The sequence below is a fragment of the Pongo pygmaeus genome, chromosome 11 (assembly GCF_028885625.2).
Source record: "Pongo pygmaeus isolate AG05252 chromosome 11, NHGRI_mPonPyg2-v2.0_pri, whole genome shotgun sequence".
Lineage (NCBI taxonomy): Eukaryota > Metazoa > Chordata > Mammalia > Primates > Hominidae > Pongo > Pongo pygmaeus.
The window spans coordinates 53,814,444-53,830,213 of NC_072384.2; the positions used below are offsets into that span (position 1 = coordinate 53,814,444).

At 34.3% G+C, this 15,770-nt stretch overlaps 1 protein-coding gene across 7 annotated transcripts in view; it reads left to right on the forward strand.

Annotated features, from left to right (window-relative positions):
• The window catches only part of GALNT13 (polypeptide N-acetylgalactosaminyltransferase 13), a 585,401-nt gene that overhangs the window by 506,362 nt on the left and 63,269 nt on the right, over positions 1 to 15,770 (forward strand). The gene's annotated exons all lie outside the window — the stretch shown is intronic.

The following is a 15,770-nucleotide window of genomic DNA, read 5'->3' on the forward strand; positions in this document are numbered from 1 at the left end:
CTAGAAACTACTTAAAATGTAAAAACATACTGATGTTTTAATAATTAATGAGTAGTCCTATAATGTCTGTGTTCTTAAATATTGAAACTCAGCATTGGTTTATTGTCAAACAGAAATCTATAATTACACTATGTAGTAACTGTACAATTTTAATGCTGTTAAAATTTACAATGAATTCTGCAACACTGCCTTGCAGAGTAACTCTTAACTCAGTAAATACTGAATCCTGGACAGGAAAACAATTGCAAAATTAAGTAGGCATTTAAAAAGATTAAAGGAGTTAAGATTACTGAACCCTATGAAAATATTAATAAAAACACTTACCTTAATGACTGCTATGTGAAGTAGCAAATATCTTAATCTATGACTAAAATCACTGAAAATTGCTTTCAAATTTTTTTAATCTAGCAGAAGAAATAAAATTAAACTTAAATATTTCTATTTATGTCTAAAAATTCAAAAAGTGGAATAAATAAGACAACCTGTTATTAGATTATGAAATGCTTTACTGTAAAGTTTATATAACTGAATAAAAGGTATTTATCAGTTGTTTGACACGAGTTAACATTCTTTAACTCTCACTGTGCTAAATACTTTGTATATATCATTCTATTTATTTCCTCATAATAATCCCATGAAGTATTAAAAATTATCTGTTTTACCCTCCAAGAGTAAAGCAACTTATAAAGGGTCATATAGCTAGCATATGATGCACCTGAAATTCATACTCAGAGGGATCATTCACATGAATGAAATTAATAATCTAAGTCTCCATTGCTTCATGGTTTTCTCCCTAATGCTTTTTAGACTCTAGGATGACATTTTGGTAAAAGGTGATAGCATATCTTTTTTAACATAGCCTTAAATAGTTATGTGTTAATATTTCCAAAAGTTCAACTCTTAAAATATTTTTAATGTATATATTAAGAAATTAAATGATGACCTAAACAACCTTATAGTCATCCTTCCAGAATTTTTTTCTTCATTTTCTGGGAGATTTTCATAAGATGAAAAAGGACTTAATGCTATCAGCATCAAAAGACATTCCAAGTGAAATCTGAAGACACAAAGGGGCAACATATTTTCTATCAATATGTACAAATATGTGTACTAAATTGCCACGAACTTGGTGGCTGAAATCCAGACATATTATTATTTCTCAAGAGTGTAGGGATGGCCTAGCTGGGGCCTCTGCTTCAGGGTCTCACATGCCTGCAATTAATGTGTTGATGGGGGCTGCAATCTCATCTCATGGCTCAACTAGGGAAGAATCTGCTTCCAATTTTACATGTCAGAATTTAGTTCCTTGAAGATTGTCAGGCTGAAACCTTTAGTTTCTTGTCTGTTTGCCAGCATTTTCTTATGTGGCCCTCTCCATAAGGCAGCCTACAACATGGCAGTTTGCTTCACCAATGCCAGAAATGCAGAGAGTAAATAGAGTTCCTGCTAACAAGATGTAATCATCAAAGTGACACCTCATCATTTTTGTCCTATTTTCTGGATCGGAAGCAAGTCATAGGTTCTACCTACACTCAAGGGCAAGGGGTCACACCTAGACATAAATATCAGGAAGTAGGGGTAATAGCCTTTTTAGAGTCTGTTTGCTGCAGAAAATAATGTGGAACCAAACAAGTAAACAATCCTTGGAAATAGCCAAATAAAAACCACTTTTTATCAATAAATTCCCAAACAATTAAACCAGGAGGCACTTTCTGTAATGCTCACCCACTCTTCTCTATCTCATTTCCCCTACCTTTTATATCTCAGCTCAAAGATCACTTTCCTCAGAGAAGCCTTCCCTGACCACCCGTTCCTGACCACCAGTGAATCAGTTGCCTGTTCTTTGCATTTATTCTCTATATATCTCTCAAATACACTTGTAATCTCACATTTGTTAATTTTTGTGTTGGCTATCTTATTAAATCCTGATTAAGCTGATGAGGAAAGAAACTATAGAGGTTTTGTGGAACATTGTATCCCCATCACCTAGGACAGCGTGTAACATAAGATGCACAACAAAATGTGAGTGAAGGAACAGATGTTAAGGACACTAACCTGGAAGTCAGGAAACCTACTTTCCAATATGAGTTCTTTCACTTATTAGCTGTTCTGTTTCACCCAAGTCCAATCATATTTCCAAGCCTCAGGTTATTCATGTGTGAAAGGTCATTTTCTAATGCAAATGGTTAGAATTTTGATGTTATTTTTTGATTTTATACTGTTGTTAATAGTTACGTTTTTACTGTATTGAAATTATTTCCCCAGAATCTTTTGGCAGCTGCTGCCTTCATCTTTTGACCAGTGATTTTGAGATATGCCCAAACAGTTTGCAACAGGCAAATTTAGAGGGTAAGAGAAGTAATGTGAGAAGCTTAAATCAACATTTGTAAATTACATATATTTTAAGAAACACTCCTGATGCTCTTCAGAGTTTGTGCATTTGAATGCCACAGCTATGATATAATTCAAAATGTTTTCCTTTCCCCTAGACAAATGAAAACCTCACCAGAAAACAAACTACATTACACACATGTTGTTTCCTTTCAAGATTTTGGCATCCTGCCTTCCCCTTCAGCTGCCCAACCCCTCTATGGACACAGAGGGTTTGTTAAATTAAATGGTAGCATAGTCCTAGACCAATGATATCTTGAAACAAATATAAAGCTCTAAAAAAGAAGAGAGGCATGTTAGAATTCTCTGTGTAATAGAGAACTAGACTATTATGTATAAGAATATTTTAGCATCACAATAGTACAGCTGACATGCTTGGCCTGCTTTCATCATGACTGAATGTTACCCTTATTTAGTGATTACTGAGAAGTTCTCATACCAAGCAGTGTTAAGTTCAGTTTTTGAAGTGTATCTTATGTATGCAATAAATAACTTTGCATTGTTTTCAGTATCAATTCTTTGACATGACCACTGCTAGAAGAAGATAAATACTGCATGGGAAACCCAGGAGCAGTATGTTACTCTACCATTCTCCGAAGTCATATGTCAAACTCATGGTTATTGAAATTTTCCTCAAAGATTGTTCCACAGTTAACAGTGCACAGTGTCCTGGGGATAACTAATGATTCTCCTGTAGCCTTTTCCAGCTTACTCATTTATAGTAGTTTAGGACAGAAGGGGAAAATTGGTTGACAATTGAGGCCATGAATACTTTTTACAATTGCTCTTTCAATCCACAAATAACATGTTCTCTTAAAATGTTTTTTTTTTTTTTTAAATAAAAGTTTCTACTGTTCTTAGTAGTGTGTCTTAACTGACAGACTGTGGTTATGGAATTTGTATTTTTCTTTGTTACTGTGTGGCGTATGTGTCAAAATCACCCTGGTGCAGAAATGTAGATAGGAGAAATGGCAAGTGCAGAGAGGTGGGGAGCATCAGTTTCATGTTTATTAGTACTTTGGGGTTAGAAAAATCCACGGGCCAAGACCTTAAATGATACCTCTAGGAGTGCGATTCTGAGACACATTGGAGGTGATGTATAGCATGCTGCTCATTGAAAAGGCATCTGAGCCAGAATAAGTGGTTGATTTCCCGCTTCATTCATCTGGTATACCACAGAAGTACACAATCCAGAAAATAGCCTAGCGTACTCTTCTGTTAGGAGATGATGTGCTTCTTGAGGTACATATACACAAGAAAACAACAGACATAATGGGGAACATTTAGTGAGTATTTACTATGCATGATGCACTGTTTGAGTGTTTGATATGTTAACTTATTTCATAATCATAGTAGCACTCAGTAAAAGGTGCTATTATCAGCACTGCTGTATAAATAGAAAACTTTAGATGTTATAAAGAACATTCCTGCTGAAAAAAAAATTATATGCCGTATGTTTACAGTCTTCCTAGATAGTCAACAATTGACTATTCATAGTTATTTATTTCCTTGGTTTGAGTTAACATGTTCCGTAATATAATCTCAGATGCTCCTTGAGTAACTAAATTGTAACAACAATTCACAGTAGTCTTCCTGGGTCATACTGTGTTTTTTCTTTACTAACTCATAATTTTAAAACATAATTAGATTTTCTTAACTGCTTTGCAAAACAGAATGCTGACTAAATACAGACTAGACCAATGTACTTTAATATTAAAATATTACTGTTATGATATTCTTTTATTAATGAGGCCAACTAATACTTTGGAGCCGATTTTTCATAAACTTGCTATCTATATATTACAAGAGTAATATAAAATGTATATTTGAATAAGTCCAAATCACTTTTTAGTAAGTATAAGTAGTAATTCTAAGACATAAAAGCAAATATATAGAGATATATTTCTAAAACATACATATATATGTGTGAGAGAGAGAGAATAAGAAGAGAGGGCACATGACAGAGCTCTGCAAATAGTAGTTCAGCTAATATTTAGAGAATGTCTACTGACACCAGCTACTGTTTTAGGAACTGAATGTAAATACACATATCAACAAATATGTGTTTGCTACCATTGTCTTGGTTTAATTAAAACTTTGTGATTAAAACTTGTTAATGGAAGAATCTGAAAAGTACATGGAAGGAATTATGTTTTGTTCAAAAAGATTTTTCTCTAATGGGATCAATTTATGTTTTTGGTAGTGACTAATATTTTTGGTTAAATATAGAAAATACAACAAAGCTGTGTTTCCCAAAATATTTTCAATGGAGCACTGTTGTCTCAAATTCTGGAAAGCGGAAAATGAATCTGGAAAATGTGAACTACTTTGGTTATTCATGATGCACTTTACCATAGTAAAAGTTCTAAGTCCTGTTTAAAGACACCTATTTAACTTTGTTTTACCCATTCTTTCCATTAAAATATAAGCAGATTGTAAATAATTAAAGAATAAATATATTTCATCTAATTTAGGCTGCCATCAGTTGTAAGATCACCATTATATAATATACCTGTAGGAAAAAATTGTTTAAACTATAATGCAAAACTTCCTTTTTACCTAGAATTATTTTGTCCCTATTAAAGGAACTCTTTTAGACATAACTAATTAACAACCAGCTTTTAAATCATATGTCATTCATGTATATACATAAAAATAAAAATATAAGCAAAGGAATTGATCAAGCAGCTTTATATTTGCAGGATGACTCTTTCGAATCACTTTTCAATGCAAATTAACTGATGTTCATGTGTTTCCTATCCACTGTCATTCTCAGTGCCATCAAGAAGATTGACAATCCAGGCTATCTTAAAATCATGATTCGTTATTATGCCTGGGATATTCTTTCAAGTCCCTGAAACCATTCAGGAAATTTTTTATCTTGGTACTTTTTTATTTTACCAGAAGGGATCAAAGGAAGCTTTTTCACACAACAATTAGGATGCATTAAAATGTCCCCTAATTTAAATGGCCATAATTATCTACTGAAACTGCAGTTGGCTACTGGTTTTAGAGATGGGAAAACGTATTTGCACATGCTAAAGCAGTGACGACTACAGTAAAGTTGCTTTCTCACCAACAGCAACGGTAAGATATCATTGATTATAAAACATAGCACTATTTCAGAAAGGTTCAAATAAGATAGTATGTGGCATATAACTGAAGAAACAGTTATATCTAACTAGCTTCCTGCAGCACTAGTGATGGATGGGGCACAATTTGTAAAGCACTTTAGGAAATATTTTGGTTTGTCAGTCAGTTGCACACTGAAATCTTCTGGCTTGTATTTAATTGTCAGATCAATAAAGTAACTCATTATATATCATTATTGATTTTTTATTTCTATGAATTCAAGTTTGGGATCTTGGATCAATCACATTGCTGTTAGGTCAGGGAGAATTTGCAACATGAGTCCTATCATTCAAGGGATGATAATTACCATGTTCTGTACCCAGGAAAATATTTCCCTTTATAGGTTTTTCAAACTTTCTCCAGTTTCATGACCCATTCTAGTAGAGTGAACAAGAGCATGGATTTTGATATTAGATAAAAGTGAACAACATTTCATCCTTCTGCCATTTTCTAAGTATACTTAATAAAGTTATTTAACCATTCAAAGTCTTAATTCTTTCATCCTTAAAACAAGTAACAATAATAATAGATAGAAATGCTATATAGACTTAATGAGAATGTGTATCCAAAAGTGCTTACTGTGTAGTCTGGAACATGAAGTCCCTTAAGTAATAGTTTATCTGTTGTTCCAGTACTTCTGGTGCCTAACTAAACCATACTACTCCATGGAGGGATAGATGAGTGTCCTCTTTCAATAATGGTCCAACATGGCTTTCTACATTCTAAATTCTTATGATACATGGGAAGAATATAGAGGGATACCTCATCAGTTATAAAGTTAGCAATATTTGTCAGATATAGCAAGTCAGTTGCTAAGGAAAAACACAGCTTTTCCTGCTTCTGAGTCCACAAAAGAAATTACTCTTGAGATTTCTAATAAAAACAAAATGCAAAACAATAGCAACAACATGTATGATAAGATAGTCAAAGGCCTCAGCATAACACAAAATGCTGGTACAATAACAAGTTTGGTGTCACTATTTTTTTGTACTGACTCTCAATATCTTACCAAGACACCAGAAATTCAGTCTTAGGTCCTGCTGGTTGCTGCACAGAAATTTAATCACCAAGACAATGAGTATTGCTAGGGAAGAAGACTTGAAATCAGTGATGCAGCTGAGGAGATGGGAGATAGTCTCAAATTCATCTCCTCAACTGACTAAAATTAGGGGTTTATATAGCAGAGGGAAAATGTAACCATGTGTGGGAAAACAGAATTAGGGAGGGGTAAAGAAGTGGAGTTGAGCCAAAGGAAGCAGGTGGTAAGTAAGGCAATCATGATGGGTCAGTGATCTGTCATCTCATTGTCCATATGTGGTGATCTGGTAAGTTTCAGTTCCTTGATAACTATCTGGGTGGCCTGATGGTTGGTTTCCTGAGAAAGTACTCAGATAAGACAAATATAACTTTCTCAAGTTTCAAGACTGGGAGGGTCAATTTTTATGCTTATTCAAAAGAAATGATAAGCATCAGTTCTGTGGGACAATTGGGCCAGTTTCAAATGAAAACCAATATCATAATCCCAAATCCGCATTTAGACTTGATAGGGGTCAAAATAATGCTGAAATATACAGCTATATATTAGACTAAGTTAATTCTAGATAAAATTTTGATAGCCTACAGACTGTTCAGTCTGTGTTTGTCTCAATGGATATCAAATTGTTCTTTATTTTAAAAGACTACTGCAAATACTCACTTTTCTTATTTCCCATATTCTCAATGATCTTGGACCAAGCATTTGAATATGAGATCTTTATTGTCAAACTGGTCTGAAGTTTGAGGTAATTGCCTAGAAAACTCAGCCTCAAGAACTGCTCTAACTTTTGACTGTGGATATTAGAGTTGAATAAATTGAAAGTTGTCTGATAATCCTCTTCCTGTGTGACAGCTCTGTGCAGAAGCTATGATTTTGTAAAATTCATTATCTCATTTTTATTCCATTAAAATAAAATTGTAATAATAGTAAATGATAAATTCAACAGATAATCACTATGTATTATTAGCTGGAATAGGCAATCAGCCAGTTAATATAGTTCTGTCCACTGACGTGCTAATGAGAAGTTATGAGCCTGGGTAATTTGTATGCACATAGGGAATAGATAAAAAGGTAGATTAAGGGAATAGTTTTAAATTTAAAAACAACAATGATAATTCCAAGAAATCGCCTAAACCTCTGAAACAATGCAGTATCTATTTATGTACTTATAGACTTATTTTTAATTGACAAGTTTTAAGAGTAATCATAAGGCACAATGTGATGTTTTGAGATTACACATACACAAATAGCATGGAATAAATAAATCAAGCTAATTAACATATCCATAACCTTGCTTACCTATTATTTTTAGTGATAAGACATTAGAAATTTAATGTCCTAGTTATTTGAAAATACACAATGCATCGTTGTTGACTATAGTCACCTGATGAGCAATAGATCCCAAAATGTATTTCTCCTGTCTATCTGAAATTTTATAGTCTTTGATTAATAACTCCTCATTCCTCCCTCCTCATGCCTGTAGCCTCTGGTAACCATCATTCTATTCTCTACTTCTGTGAGTACAACTGTATTAGATTCTACACATAAGTGAGGTCATGTGGTATTTGTTTTTCTGTGCCTGATTTATTTCACTTAGCATAGTGTTCTCCAGCTTCATTCATGTTGTCAAAATGATGAGATTTTCTTCCTTTTTAAGGCTAAATAGTGCTTCATTGCATAGAATACAACACTCTCTTTATCTGTTCATCTGTTGATATACATTTAGGTTGATTCCATTTCTTGGCTATTGTGAATAATGCTGCAGTGAACAAGCGAGTGCAGATATCCCTTTGACATATTGATTTCATTTCCTTTATATAAACCCAGAAGAGAAATTACAGTATCATGCGGTAGTTCTATTTTTAGTTTTACAAGGAAGCTCCATACCACTTTTATAATGGCTGTACTAATTTGTATTTCCATCAACAATATCTAAGAATTCCCATTTCTCAACATCCTCTCCAACATGTATCTTTTATATTTTTGATAAAAGTCACTCTAACAGGTGTGAGATGATACCTTATTGTGGCTTTAATTTGCACTTTCCTAATGATTAGTGATATAAGCATTTTTTTATGTGTTTATGGGCCATTTGAATGTCTTCTTTTGAGAAATATTTGTTCACGACTTTTGCCCATTTTTAATCAGGTGTTCTCTTGTTTTTGAGTTGAGTTCCTCATGTATTTCAGATTTTAATCCCTTATCAGATCCATGGCTTACATTTGTAGGCTTTCTCTTCACTTTGTGAATTGTTTCCTTTGCTGTGCAGAAGCTTTTTAGTTTGAAACCATCAAATTTGTCCATTTTTGCTTTTGTTGCCTGTGCATTTACGGTCAAATCCAAACAATTTTTCTCCAGACAAATATGGACTATTTCTCCTGTGTTTTCTTTTAGTACTTTTACAGTTTCAGATCTTAAATTTAAAATTTTAATCCATTTTGATTTGATTTTTATATTTGGTATAAGATAAGAATAAGATCTAATTTCTTCTTTTACATGTGGATCTCCAGCTTTCCCAATACCATTTACAATTTGGTATTTAGATGCAATAGAATACAATAATTGCTAGCTGGATTAACAATGGCTTATTATATTATTTTAAAAAGGAGAAAAATGCAGATTCTTATTCATGAACTTCCTAATTACAATTACTGAGAGTAAATAACAAAATAAAGTCCACTTTCTATTTGGAATTTAGAAAATATCACAAAAAATAAATTATTAGCTTAAACTGTATATACTGGTCTACTCCTGTAATGTGAATATATATCATTAATATGACATACTTAACAAACTTTATAATCAACTGCATAGTTTTGACTGTTAAAGGTAAAAAGGAGCTTTATCTGAATTTTTTATTTCATATATTTTAATTATAATAAGTGTATAATAAACATTCATTTGGCTTAACATTTTTCCATATTCTTATATAGACATAATTATTTTAATACGAGAGTTGTATTTTGTCAACCAGATATAACTTTGATTTACTTCAGCATTCTTTTTGTTTTGTTTTTGTTTTTGGGGGGGTGGTTTTTTGAGATATGGTCTCGCTCTGTCACCCAGGCTGGAGAACAGTGGTGCCATCTTGGCTCACTGCAACCTCCACCTCCCAGGTTCAAGTGATTCTCCTGCCTCAGCCTCGCAAGTAGCTGGGATTACAGGCACCCACCACAATGGCCGGCCAATTTTTTGGTGTTTTTAGTAGAGACAGGGTATCACCATCTTGGCCACGCTGGTGTCAAACTCCTGGCCTCAAGTGATCTGCCCACCTCGGCCTCCTAAAGTGCTGGGATTATAGGCATGAGCCACCATGCCCACTTAAGCATTGTTTATTGAATAAAAATAATTTCCCCTTTAAGTTATGCTGCAATATGTATTCTTGTGCATGAAATTGTAAGCTTTAGCATGCATTAGGGTATTCTTTCTTCAGGCACTTTAATTTTAGAGAGAACTATTAGACTTACTAGACATCTACTAGGGGAAGAATTTAACTGAAATAATTATTGTCATTGAAATGCCAGGGGTTTGGTCTAAGGCCCATTGCTTGCCTCACAGAAGTCCAATCCCTGAGACAATGAGTATTGCCAGGAAAGAAGGCTTTAATTGGGTGCTGCAACCAAGGAGATGGGAGAGCAGTCTCAAATCCATATCCTCAATTGACTGAAATTAGAGGTTTATATAGCAGCAAATAAAATGTAATTATGTGTAGGGAAAACAGGAATTAGTGAAGGGTATTAAAAAGGAGCTGGTCAACAGGAAGCAGTTGGTTGGTTTAGGCAGTCATGATGGGTGAGGGGGTCTGGTGTCTCACTGTCCAGATGCAGTGATCTGGTAAGTTTCAGTTCCTTGAAAATGTCTGGGTGGCCTGATAGTTGATTTCCTAAGAAAGGAACTCGGATAAGACAAATACAATCTTCTCAAGTTTTAAGACTGAGAGGGTGAATTTCTATGTTTATATAAAAAAATCATAAATATCAGTTCTATGGGACAGTTGGGCCAGTGTCATTATGATCTTCCATCTAATATCTATTTAAAATTTAAAACATGATTTCTCTAAAGAGTGAATTTAATACTATAATGCAATAGATTTATGATGAATAAAAGACAGTTTTTTTATATTTAAATTCAGGGTGCATGTACAGATTTGTTACAAGAGTAAACTTGTGTCAAGGAGGTCTGTTGTACAGATTATTTTATCACCTGGGTATTAACCCTAGTACCCATTAGTTATTTTTCCTGATACTCTCTCTCCTCCCACCCTCCATCCTCCAATAGACTACAGTGTGTATTGTTCCCCTCTATGTGTCCACATGTTCTCATGAGTTATAACTCCCACTTATAAGTGAGAGCATGTGGTATGTAGTTTTCTGTTGCTGTATTAGTTTGCTAAGGATAATGGCTTCCAGCTCCATCCATGTCTCTGCAAAGGACATGATCTTGTTCTTTTTTATGGCTGCATAGTATTCCATGGTGTATATATACCACATTTGCTTTATCTAGTCTATCATTGATGGACATTTAGCTGGATTCCATGAAAAGACGGCTCATTTAAAAAAATAGCAACCCATAAATTTTATCATTTACCTATTAATGAAACCTGCAAACCTGGAATTAATTAAAATACTCTTTTGTTGGTACTCATTATGAATCTTTATTTCATTGTCAAAGCCTTTACATGGATTTTGCAAGTTCCATTGAAAGACTTGCCTTAAAAACTTATAACTTTTTGCCACAGCATGTATCACCTTCTAATGTATTTACTGTTTATTTAGGTCTTTCTCCAGTAGAATATAAACTCCATGGAGGAAGATAATTTTGTTTTGTTCACAGATATATCCCAAGTGCCTAGAAAAGTCCCTTGTACAGAGCTTGACCACAGTAAATATCTGTTACCTTAATCTTGGCTTGGCCTCTGCTGTCTATCTTTAGATAGTCTTCTCTTTTACTCTCACACTCTATATCTTTCCATATGTGGATTTATCTTACTTCTGTATTGGTGTCACTTTCATAGGCCTTTGTTGTATGGTAGCCCCAAAAACTCCAGGCTTAACTCATCTTTACAGCTACCCAGTTCCAGAGGAAATAGAGTTTCAACTTTCTAATAGCCCTAGTATATTCTCAAGGGTATGCTTTTCTTAGGCTGACTGGTTTATTTGCCCATTCCTGAGTCAGTCATTGTTATCTGGGTTATATGTAAGGATGAGAAATAGAATGCTCTAGTTATTGTGGGTGCTAATCAAAATCTGGACTGAGCAAAAGCAGGATCCCTTGGAGCTTGTTAGAAATACGGACCCTAAGGCCCCCACTCCAGACCAACTGAATCAATTTGCATTTTAACTAGATTTTCTGGTGATGTGCCTTTAGTCTGTGCTCACAGATGGAACTGGAAGAGTGGGGAAGGCAATGAAACGAGCCCCACCCAAGCTGAAAGTGCAGTGGGAGTGGTTTCCCAGAGAAACTCAAGTGCTTTTACCAGAGGGCAGAATGGATGTCAGGCATGTAAAACAACAGCTATCCAATGCAATATATAACGTGCATTAAGCAATTATTATATTCCAGTCATTGTACTACATTTTCCAGGCATTTTTTATTTAGTAGTCACGATATCTTGTAAGATATTATTAGGTAGGATACCTTATCCTTCAAAAAAGATAACTCATCATCCAAAGTTTTTGTTGAGAAGGCAGTGAGCAAAGTGATCTGAAATATGATATCAGATAGTAATAAGTGCCATGGAAAAAAATTAAGCATGATGGAGGGATAAAAACAGACCTAGGAAGATGAGAGAAAAGGATCAGTTTTGATAGGAAGGTCAGAATAAACCTGAAGAAGTAAATTTTGAGCAAAGACTTGGACCAAGTAAAGGACAATTCATGAAAGTTGCAGGGTAACACCATTACAGACAGAAAAAAAGAAATATAAAGCCTTGAATTGTTGAATTATGAATGAATGTGGTATGTTTGAAGAAAAGTAAAGAATAAAAAAAAAGTGGGGCTAGAATGAAGATGTTACTGAAACACAGGGGTTCTGTCTGCGTCCTGCTGCTTGCTGCACCAGAAGCCAATCACCAAGACAACCAGTATTTACAGGGAAGAAGGCTTTAATAGGTTGCTGCAGCCAAGGAGATGGGAAATCAGTCTCAAATTCGTCTCTTCAACTGACTAAAATTAGGGGTTGATATAGCAGGGAAGAAATGTAAACATGTATGGGAAACTACGAATTAGGATAAGGAGAAGGAATTGATCAACAAGAAACAGGTGGTCAGGCAATCATGACAGGTGAGGGGGTCTGGTGTCTCACTGTCCAGATGTGGTGATCTGGTAAGTTTCAGTTCCTTTATATTATCTGGTTGGTTTCCTGAGAAAGGAACTTAGATGAGGCAAATGTAATTTTCTCAAGTTTCAAGACAAGGAGGGCCATTCTTTCATGTTTATTCAAAAGAAACCATAAACATCACTTCTGTGGGACAATTGGGCTGGTTTCAAAGTGAGTATAAATGAATTCAAAAAGCTAGCCAAGAATTATTTTCTAAAGGATCTTCAGGCAATGCTTAAGACAGATTCAATTATTCTTAGTATTATGGAAAATCACGGTACACTTTTGGGCAGGGGAGTAACATGATTTGATTTGTATTTTAAATATGTTGACAAGGAGCAGGCAATAGTGAATAAAATATAGGTAGAGGAATGTAAAATGTTTCGGGGCTGGTTAGGAGACTATTGCAATGCTAGTGTAAGCAAGAGATAGGAGAAGTTAGGACCAGGATGGTAACAGTAGAGTGGCTGAGGATATATTGTGAAGTAGAGCCAACAGGAATTCCTAATGAGTTAAAAATGTATATGTGTGAGAGAAAGAAAATTATTTGTTTTTCCTTGAGAAAATCAGTGGATATTTGTGCTAGATACTGAAATGAAGAACCTTGGAGATGGAGCAAGTTGGAGAATCAAATTTTTGACTTGTCAAATTTGAGATGCTTAGTATAGATCCCAGTAAAATTATTGGGTAAACAATTGGATAACCTACTTTGAAGAGGTTTGAGTTGCAGATAAGAGTTTGGGGGAACAAGTGAGATTACATATCAAACCATGGATCTGAATAATCTAATTCAGGCTCTACAGTCACTAAATCATACAGTACAAGAAAAGTCTCTCCATCTTGTAGCTGCACCCACTGGGATACAAGTCCTCCTCAATCCCTGTGGCAAAGGAAAAGGAAGCTCTCATACTTGCTTTCCTATCTTTAAAATCGGAAGTGACATAACCCCTTTCTCTCACAGTTTGTTGGCCAGGACCAGTTAGATGTCCTTACCTAACTGCAGGGACCTGAGAAATGTGGAGGAGTACATGAGTGTTTGTGAGGACTGTTGTCTCTTAATATGTCTCACTTCTAAGAAGAAAAACATGGATTCAGAGAGAAAAAGCCATTCTCACCAAAATGTTAAGATAGCCCACCGTATTTTTTTGTGCATTTCTAAAGGTAATTTAGCATAATTATTTAGGATTAGAACAAAAGCAAGTTGCAGTGGAAATGCCAGGGGGTGGCTTAGAGGTGGCAGGATAAGAAGGCTTTTGCTTTATTCAGTAATCTCTGTAATTCTCCATTAGCCACTTTTTGCCAAATCTGAAGTGGACAATTAATGTTTTCTCTGACCTCATATAAAATGGTATGCAAATGAAACTTTAAATTTTCATTTCAATCAGATAACTGCTCAAAAAAACCTTCTAGGTCTTTATCTTTTAGAGCAAGGGTTGGCCACTGTGACCCATGTGCCAAAACCAACTCACTGTCCATTATTTAGTGACCCAAGATCTGATTTTAAGTAGCTGAGGAAAAGTCAAAAGAATAATATTTCATGATGTGAAAATCATGTAAAATTCATATTTCATTGTCCATAAATAAAGTTTTATTGGAAAATACATGCACAAAGAAACCCTTCTAGGAAGATATTTTGGAGCCAGAACTACCAAATCTTAACATGATGAAAAAGGGAGGATGTTGATATTAAATAAGCTACCTCAATTAAATCCACCCACCTCAAAAATGAAAACAGAACAGTAAAATTGACTATTGAATGAAGTCCTCTGAAGATACAGTGTTTTGCCTCCCCATCAGGCACAATGACATCTCTTTATATGATTTTGAGGACAATGTATTCAATTATTTCAATTGTAATAATACTTAACATAATGAGAAATTCTTCTAGTGATTTATTTTGTAAATACTAAATTGTTTTGAGCCTCTTATTTTGAAGGTTGCATTCCAGATTGGAAGTTCTGAATAGAATTATTTCGAAAGCAAATATTTATCTGTTTAAAAAGCCCAAAGACCTTGTTGTTTTCTGCCCAAACACCAGCTAGGAAAATCAATATTTTCTCTTGGAAAGAAATGGTTTGGCTGCTTCAGCATCAGAATGCTTTCTGGTAACACTATGGCATTTAATTTTGAAAAAACAGAAGTTCTGAAGAGACAAGGAGGTTGGGGCTAGTGAATGATGAGTTTTGAGAGTGTTGCTGCTTTGGAAAATAGTGGCTTGGTAATGGCATTAGTTAAAGACATTTAGATTGTCTAAACACTTTCTCTATTTTAGAGAACAATTGGTTGGCTTTGTTACTTGGTTGGGATAGAATATCCTAAATACTAGGCCATTTTGTGCCAGCATGTTGCATAGTGGCCTTAAAGAAGAGAGTTAAACATTGAAATATTCTCAGAATAATCTAATAAATAATTGCTGTCTTGTCACAGTTATTAGTTATTTCCATCAAATGCCAATTTTAATATTAAGGAGCAAACCAAGTTGTCATAAAATTTTATATAAAAATTAGTAGCATTATTATTTCTCAGCTAGGAAACATTCTTTTCTGATTTTCAGTGGAAATATTCATTTAAATGTCAAATATTCTATTATGTGAAATAAAATTAATCATTTTTCATATATACATGTGAATATATTCCTGTTCATTTGTTTGTTAGTTTCTTTACACTTAGATATTTACTAACTTTTTCAAGGACAATGGTAGCTTAGAATAACTCAATAAATCAATAAAAATTAAGTTTATGGTAACCAGATAGAAGTTCAAGAAAAAGAACACATGTACAGTCTATTATGTGAATTATTTTATATAAATTTCTTATAAAATCTACAGGTGGTGAATAAGTGACTCTATAGGGAAAGTATGAATATTAACAAAAACATTGGCACTACTAGAAT